This window comes from Galeopterus variegatus, unplaced genomic scaffold (genome assembly GCF_000696425.1).
Source record: "Galeopterus variegatus unplaced genomic scaffold, G_variegatus-3.0.2 Scaffold2246, whole genome shotgun sequence".
NCBI classification, from domain to species: domain Eukaryota; kingdom Metazoa; phylum Chordata; class Mammalia; order Dermoptera; family Cynocephalidae; genus Galeopterus; species Galeopterus variegatus.
In genome coordinates this window covers 64,534-72,594 of record NW_007728357.1, presented here as the reverse complement: position 1 = coordinate 72,594, position 8,061 = coordinate 64,534, and positions in this window count along the sequence as shown.

The following is an 8,061-nucleotide window of genomic DNA, read 5'->3' as shown; positions in this document are numbered from 1 at the left end:
AGTAGATGAGAAGACCTTTTTGTAGATAAAGTTAATATCAAAAAGATGTAGTAATGGAGAGAATTGGTAGGCTGCACATTTAGAAGTACAGACTTCCAATTCTAAAATGACTTCCTTCCAAGTCTAGGTGGTGGGCCGGTGCTGGTTAAGTTTGAACACAGGTATGACCTTGGGAGAATTGTTCCAAGTTTTTGATTGTTTGGTCTACTTCAAGGGGTACTATTTGTCTAATGGAACTATCACACCACTCTCTGCCTCATAAAACTTTGCCTGCCAGCAATACAAGCTCAGATACCTTCATGTGGTGTCATAGATGCTTAGAGAATGGTCAGTCCAGCAGCCCCTTTGTGGGGTCCTGCGCCCCTGCCACATGCACATCTATACACCTCCTTGGTCCTGTGCTACCATAGGTGCTTCCGTATCAGCTCAGCCCCCACTTTGCTTTCTTCCTTCGGGGCCCCCAGACAAATGCCAAGACAGCGCTGTTGCAGAAACCAGCACTCAGCTGCTTCGAAGGTGTCTCTTCTGCACACATTTTCATGCCATCATTTGACTGGCAGCATAGGTGTCAGTCATGGACCTCCTGTGAGACATCACCTTCCTCTTCTGTACAACTGGGGTAATGGTGAGACCTAGCCCACTCATGTACAGGAAGGTCATTAGGACAAAGAGTCTGGAGCATGTGAAAGGGCTGTACAAGTGTTAGCTGTTAGCGGGAGGGTAAGGGGTGCTGCACTTCAAGACCCCCAGGATGAGGAATTCTCCTTAGAGTGGGCTTTATGCCTTGTTTGGAATGCTGCTCTCACAGTGAGACCTGCCACCATGCAGTAATCTCTCAGCAGGGCAGCAATTCTTCCTAGCTCCTCTGAGTGCTTGGAGCTGGAGTATGAGGGTCCACGCCATAGTGTGGGTATCTGGGCCTCTGATATGGCCTGAGAAAATAAGGTGTTACTGCACATAAAGCCACTGTGGGAAATTTCAAGTCCTTGCCCAATGTGCACATGACAAGCTTCCGGTGCAGCAGCATGCTTACACAGCCTGTGGCAGCCTAGGGAGCCGGGTCCTCCATTGTGCCTTTCAGGACCTGTGTTCATACCAGAGCACTTGGTTTGGAGGAAACACCTGGAGGACATGCAGAAGCCAGACTTAGCCTTTAGCCGGAAGCCTAGTACATCAAAACGTAGGGTGAAATGACCCTAACACTTTTAGAAAGCAGTCTTCACTTAAAAATTGTTTTTTCTCCAAAGTCATTGTTTCAAAACAGCCCAAGGTAGTGAACAATTAATATTTTCCATTTACATAAAGACTCCGGAGTGAGAATTACCTGATGGAATCCCAGTTCCACTCCATTCATTTTGAATTCTGTATCACCATTAACATTGTCAAAAAACTCCCAACCTTAGAGGGTGGCTTGAGCAACAGAAATTTATTTTCTCACCATTCTGAAAGCTAGAAGTTCAAGATCAAGGTGTTGGCAGGATAGGTCTCTTCTGAAGCATCTCCCTTTGGCTTGTAGACAGCTGGCTTTGCCCTGTGTCCTCTCATGGTCTTCCTTCTGTGTGCACCTAAATTCTAATCTCCTCTTCTCATAAGGACACCGGTCATATTGGTTTAAGACCCATCCTAATAACTTCATTTTACCTTAATTATCTCTTTGAGGCCCTTATCTCCAAAAACACTCACATTTGAGGTAGTGGGCGTTAGGACTTCAGCATATGAATTTTGGGGGGACAATTCAGCCCACAATACTTGGTAACTATTTGGTATTGTCACTTAGTTCTCCAGTGAAGAAGTATCCCCATCTTTCAGAATCTCCCCTGCAAATCTTAATAACTAGAAACCACAGATGGTTGTTTTATTATGTTTAACTGTTCTATCACAGGAGAGGGGTAAGACCAGAACTTAAAAGTCTTGCTCACCCATGGATGTTGCGAGGAGAGCACTGGAAGGGGGTCAGAAAATATGGCTTTTAATTGTGATATTCAGCATTTTTATTATGACATTATTTATTCAGCTATTATTATTAATAATGTTGTTTTTATTAGTTTGGTGTAATGAGGCAGCATTTAACTTGACCCAGGAACCCTGAATGCCTGGCCCTAAGTCACCAGCTATTACTGTGATGGGTTTGTGAGGATATGCCAGACAAGCACATTCTTTATCACTATAAAGATTTTGCCCCAAACTACAGTTTAACCCCAGGGACCTGGGCTGGACCTCAAGGCGGCTCAGGACTCATCACCCCTGGGCTTGAGGCAGATCTGCAGCCTACACTCCAGGAAGGCCGAGCGGCCTCCTGCACCCTGCATGCTGGCTGCCCACCTCACCACCTGCCACTGAGGAAGGGCAGACCACAGGAAAGCATCATCAGGGAAAGGAGGGGAACAGAGGGCTTTTCTTAATCCCTTGCATGGGGTTTTTCTAAGCCACTCCCTCCAGACCTCCCTAGCTTCCCTGCCTGTGTCTCTGCTGGTGGAAGAGAGGGATAACATAAATGTGTGTGCATGTGTATGTGTAAGAGAGAGAGAGAGAGAGAAAGTCACATCTCTTGACTATGAACAATCCTCAGAAGAGGAAAGTAGAAGGGGAAGGAGGAAGGTGGTGGTAGGAATGAGCTGACTTTAAACATCCCCCCTAGTACCTGAGGCTTTGGGGGTCAACAATGAGGGGACGTTCATAATGGCCTGGTAGCATCCATTGCTCCCTGCAAATCCATAGAAAACTGCCAGTGCTTGGAGAAATGTCCCCATAAAGATGAAGATAGTATTGTTGGATGCTTCTGGTAGACCATAGGCCTGCCTGTTAAGCCCAGTGTGAGTAAGGGAAGTAAGAAATGAAGAGCTGAGAAATGTTGGTGGCCCTTCCTGTCACCAGTGGGGGCTCTAGCTTCATGCCTCTCTGTCAACCCAGAAATGGGCTAAGATACAGGGTGAGGATATTTGGGCGGGGCCTGCCACTCGGGGACGTTGTCTTATGGGAGTCCTGTTACTCTACACAGCTTGTTTGCCAAGACAGGCCTGGGGCCTCCCCCACCTTTTCAGTCCCTTAAACATTGTGAATTGGGAAAACGGGGATCCAGAGATTAAGGGTGGGGGCCCCGGGCACAGAGGCCCAGGAAGCCAGACAGCCTGCCTGGGACCCAGACAAAAGGCATCTGTCCTAAAAGCTCCAGGAGTCCAGCCTGGCCCAACTCCTAGGATTTGTAGCGAAAGCCTTGTTGAAACAATGATGTAATCTTTCTTGGAGAGCCCCCTCTACACACCTTCCCAGAGGACCAGGGGTAATGGGATGATGCTGATGTGGGCATCCTCAACCCCAGCCAGATGCGTCTCATCAAGATGAACACTGTCACTTTTAATTCCACAATCCTGAACATACCAGTTTTCTTCCCTGTCCAAGTTGTTGTTTTAGGAAGGATGGTGCTGAGTACAATCGCAGGCTTGCTTCTGCCAAAGGAAACACCTGCTGAGAATCCAATGAGGATAGATTCTTCCCTCAGGCCTGAGAACAAGGCCCAGCTGGTAACACCCTGGTTTTACTTCATTGCACCTATCACAGTTAGTGATAATGCTTCTGTTGGCAAGCTTATTTCATTAATGCTGGTCTCATCCACTAACCTGTAAGACTCCTGGGGCACAGACTGTGTCCTGCTTTGCTGCATTTGAACCAATGCTCAGCAGAGTTCTTGGCACACAGTAATTGACTAGACTGGTGGTGACCGGCTGTGCGAGGAGGCACCCCACCAGGAGCTGCAGCAAACTCAGGAGCACACCACATACTTTACATTTTTGAGGGAAACACAGCGATCCTCGATATCTGGGGGACCTGGAGCAGACCACTAGTTTGAGTTAGTTCACAACTCCAACATTAGGTCACCGGCATTCCTTTCAGTCACATCAAATCTTCTAAAGCTGGGCTTTTGTTTGTTGCTGTGCTAAAATGCAAGAGCCACACAAAAATCAACGTGGAACAGGAAACCCCTATTAAGAAACTAAGGGCACAATGAACTGAGAAGGTCTGGAAACTTCTGGCCCAGTTGCCTAGTGTATATTTGTTGATTGACTGATAGACTCAGGATCGTGTGCTTTCAGTTATGTGCCTGGTCACTATACCCACAACGTAATTCAAAATGAACAGAAAAGCACCCTTGGAAAAAAAGCATCACTGGATTTTTGTTTTTCCTCTACCATCAAGTTCTCTTTGTGAATGCTTACTATTTACCATCTGTTGAATACTTACCATCAGCAAGCCCTTAAGCTTGTATTTATTTATTTTTAACACAACCTCCCTTAATCCTTCTAGCAACATTTTAAGGGAGATAATTGTTCATATTGATACAGGAAGAAAACAACTCAAAGAGGGTATACAAGATTCGAAACAGGTTTGTTTTAACATTAACATTCCCTTTATCATCATCATCATTATAAATTTTGATAATTTATCGTGATTGCAATTATTTTCACTAATTCCACCTTTATTACTATCGCTAAAATTTAAACAGTGCGCCAGACATTGTGTAAACAGTTTATATGGATGACTCCATGTAATAGTAGTAAAATCTTAAAGAAGTAGATAATTATAAGAATGATGACTCCTGTTCCACTAAATAAACAAATAAAGGAGGTTTGACGAGGTCACATGACTAGCCCAAAGTCTCACTGCTGTTGCTGGTGGAACTGGTCCTGAATTCAGACACACTGTGCCCTATGGTAAGAATGCTGGCAAAACAGGAGGAACTGTTGGGAAAACTTGGTTACTAGACAGAGAAATGTCTTGAGGCAAATCATAGTTACTGATGTGAAAAACAGGGGTTGGAGAAGTAAGGCTCACTAAACCCAGTGTGTTTTCGTATAGTTCTATGTGCTACAGTCCTGAGTCAAACGGAAGTTTCAAGAAATGTGAAGGCAAAGAAACACAATCTTTTCTCGCTAAGACTAATTGGCTATTTTTAGGGGGTTTGTGTAGCCATCTGGGAGAAGGTGGGCCTCTCAGAGCCAGGGCACTTATTCTAAGAAGAGACATCATTGCTTTTGGGGAGTGATTTGTGTTGAAATGATGAGGTGAGAACAGGGAACCAGGCGCTCTCTGTGCCCCTCCCCGCCCACCTTCTCTTCTACAATCACCTGCACAGTAGGTGCACCTGAAGGCCAGGTGCACCAAGAAAAACAGTACAAAGAAAGAGAAGATGGTACTTCTCTATTCCATGCTGTCTTAGTTTATTTCTGTTGTTTATAACAGAATACCCAAGACTGGGTCATTTACAAAGAAATGAAATTTATTTCTAACAGTTTTGGAGGCTGGGAAGTCCACAGTCCAGGGGGCGCAGCTGGGGAGGGTCTTCTTCTGGGTGGGAACTCTCTACAGGGTCCCATGGGGATGCAGGTTATTTATTTATTTATTTTTGTCCTTTTTTTGTAACTGGTAAGGGGATCACAACCCTTGGCTTGGTGTCGCCCGCACCACACTCAGCCAGTGAGCACACCGGCCATCCCTATATAGGATCCGAACCCGCAGTAGGAGCGCCACTTATATGGTAAGAACTGGCTAAGCAAGAGAGAATTAATCTTCTTACTCACTCTCCTTATAAAGCCATCAGAGCCATGCCCATTACTCCATGAATGGACCAATCCATTCACAAAGGCAGTTTTCACAATCTAATCATCTCTTAAAGGACCCACCTTTCAAATACGATAATTGGATTTCCCACCCTCTTAACACTGTTACAATGGAGATCAAGCTTCAGTGTGTTTGGGGGGAACAGCCAATCCACAGAAAATGGTGACAAACAATATTTCTCTTTGCTGGAGGAATTATTGAAGAAATAATATTTTCTGAATCAGTCACCCTATCTGAATATGTAAGTTGAATTGGAAGCATTAATCGATAGGGACTAAAGTGCTGGGCTGGAGCTAACATCACACAGCCCCAACATTGGCTTTAGGACAGGTCCTTCTGGTCTGGCCCCTGCTCTGTTAACACCTACAAGGTAATGCCCAAGAGTGCTACCAATAGTTTCAGTAGGAGGGGTTTTAAAAGAATATGCTTTGGCTCAAAGCTCATGAATAACAAATACTCTCCAGAGAAGTACTCATATGTAGTCCTTGTCACTGGGAAACACCATCCCTCCGAAAAAAACTTTTACTTGGTTTCCACCTAAACATTTTAAGTTTTCTGTGTATCATATTAATAATACTGGTCTGCATGAAATAAAAATTTTCAATGACAAAAAAATGTAAATAATTAGCTTTTGGAAAGATACTCAGTAAAGCAGCCCTGGACTGAATTTTAGGTACTTGCTTTGACTATTATGTGCTAGACATGTTATTATTTATTCTAATATTTTTAGAGCACCTAGTGAATGCCAGGCTCTGTGACAGAGACAAGAAAGCTAGATCCTTGCCCTCATACAACAGTCCCTGTGGAAAGGGAGAGAGACAGATACGAGAAAGCAAATAAATAAAAGACATGCAGATTGTGATTAACGCTATTAAAGAAATAAGGTGCTCTGCAAGAGAATCAGTGGAGAGCTGCAAATGGGAGAGACAGAGAACCCTGAAAAGAACATTCCAGCAGAAGCAATGTTCCTGGTAGGCACGGGGATTATATTATTAAAAACACTGTCCTGGTAAATAGTTATTTCCAGATCAGCAGGACCAGTGCTATGACAGAGGCATGTACAGGTTGCTGTCGGAACACGAAAAATGGAGCAGGCAACACTAAATGTGGGGGAGCTAGGTGGAGAAGATGGGGCTTAAGCAATGCTATGGTGACCAGGAGGGGTCAAGGGACAGTCCAGAGGAGGGGGGGAAATATTCAGAGCAGAAAAGACGGCACATGCCAAGCAGAGACATCTATCAATTTGGGAATCCACAATTGATCTGGCTGAATGGAGCCAGATCCCAGAAGAGGCTAGAAAAGACTGGATTGAAATCAAAAGTTGCAGGATTTTATACTAATTGTTCAAAGCTCACATCTCTGAATAGAGTTATTAACAATTGTGTGTCCTCAGTTTCAGCTCAGACTTCTAAAAATTTGTTACTGAACACATTTGTGCAACTCTGGAATGTAAGAACTTTCCTTTCCTTTAGTAAATACACTGCAAATTCACCTGGTGGCAGCCACCTCTCATCCCTTTCTTTCTTTGACTCCGCTGTTGTCCCCTTTCATTCTGCTCCACAGTGTGGCAGCTGGCAGAGTTACACAGTCAGACTAGGAATCGTAGGGAATAAAGTGTTACCGAAAAAATGTTCATCTGTTGTACAGAAGCTAAGGGATCCTTATTTCATAATGGCCTATAGCTCTGAGCCCATGTGGGCCACTCTCCGTATAACTTCTCTTATGTCTGTGTAGTATCAAAGACAGTGTGGAGAGATCAGAGCTGCTTTCTAAAGGAGAGAAATTCTCTGTTTTACTTCTGTCTTTTGAAACACCCCCCAGCAATAACTTTTCTTATCCCCAGTCTCTCTTATCCCCAGTCCTTTCTTATTCCACCCTCATTGGAGTCTCAAATCACTTTCTCCACTCTCACCCCAGATGTTCTGTCAATTTCTGCACTTAGCCTTGGGTCCTCTACCAACTCTCTTTGCTGCCTCTTTCATCAGTTTGTCAGTCTAGCTGCTCTCACTTTGTCCTCTCCTTATCATTCCCCTTTATCTGATTCTGTCTTTCTTTGCCCATGATCCATCTCTACATCACAAATGTCCAGGAACCCGTCAGACAGAGATGGAGCTTAGCTAAAGAGCAGGCCCTGGAATCAGACTGTGGATTAAGCGTGAGACTCCCTCCCCACTTACCAGCCTTAGCAAAGTCACTCACCTACCTTCTTCAAGTCTTAGTTTCTTCCACAAAAGGGGCTAATGATGGTAATAACCTGATTCAGTTAGAAGGGTTTAACCACAAATTATAGGCCACCCAATTAAGAGCGGCAATGAAGACACGTGATGATTTCTCCTAACGAGAAACCTGGAAGTAGGTGGTACAGGTATGAGAGGGCAGCGCCACAGTGTCTCAAGGGTGCAGGCTTTTCCCCAGCTCCCCACTTCCTCACCATCCTCAGCCTTT